The sequence below is a fragment of the Lactuca sativa genome, chromosome 4, assembly GCF_002870075.4.
Source record: "Lactuca sativa cultivar Salinas chromosome 4, Lsat_Salinas_v11, whole genome shotgun sequence".
Lineage (NCBI taxonomy): Eukaryota > Viridiplantae > Streptophyta > Magnoliopsida > Asterales > Asteraceae > Lactuca > Lactuca sativa.
This window is the reverse complement of record NC_056626.2, coordinates 19,991,596-19,992,484: the sequence shown is the minus strand read 5'-3', so window position 1 is coordinate 19,992,484 and position 889 is coordinate 19,991,596. Positions and strand designations below refer to the sequence as shown.

At 46.0% G+C, this 889-nt stretch overlaps 1 non-coding gene across 1 annotated transcript; it reads right to left on the bottom strand.

Moving 5' to 3' along the window:
• Window positions 1-107, bottom strand: LOC128133987 (small nucleolar RNA R71). The gene has a single exon (XR_008232312.1). It is a non-coding gene; the product is annotated as a small nucleolar RNA R71 (small nucleolar RNA).
• Window positions 108-889: the final 782 nt, after the last annotated feature.

Sequence of the window (889 nt, the reverse complement as noted above, 5' to 3'; positions counted from 1 at the left end):
AAACTCAAGAAGGCGATAGCCAACTTTGAGCAACAACCAGGGGAGTCACTATACGAAGCATGGGAGCAGTACAAGGGCTTACTCAGAAATTGCCCTCAACATGACCTAAATGTGCAGCAAGAGATGTCAATCTTTTATGATGGGGTCAATGTAATGACAAGACAACTCCTTGATTCTCAAGGACCGTTGACAAAGAAAAATCCAAAGGAGGTCAAGGAGCTCATCGAAGAATTCGCGAAACACTCTCGCGAGTACCATAACCCGAGGCAAGATGGAAGTAAAGGCGGTGGAGGGACCCAAACTGAAGAAATTGCAGCTGTCATGGCCATGCTAAATAACATGGATCGCCGGATAACACAAATGGACCAGTCGATACATGCCATAAGAGTGGGATGCGAGCGATGCAGTGGTCCACACTTGACCAAGGACTGCAATATGGATGAGTCTGGGAACAGTAAAGCTCAAGTGTGCTACTCTAGTGGGGATAAGTTTGATGACGGCTGGAGGAAACCAAAGAAGGAGTGGCTGCCCTATGAAGAGTATAAAAAGCAAAAAGAAGAGAAGTATAGGCAGACAGGTCGAGGCTTTTACCAAAAGGAGCAGCCACCAATCGAGAAGAAACCCGACCTAGAGACCATTTTGATGAAGTTTATGGAGGCTTCGGAAAAGAGACATGATGCCACGGATTCCGCTATCATGGAACAACAAACATTGATGAAGAACCAGCAAGCCTCCATCCACAACCTTGAAGTACAACTTGGTCAACTAGCCACTTTAGTCCATGAAAAATTGTCCCCGAAGAATCCCGAAGTAAAAGCCCAATCTCACGTAATGGCCATCGATACTGAAGAAGATACAATATCCGAGTTCCTGGAGGCGTTGGAAGAAC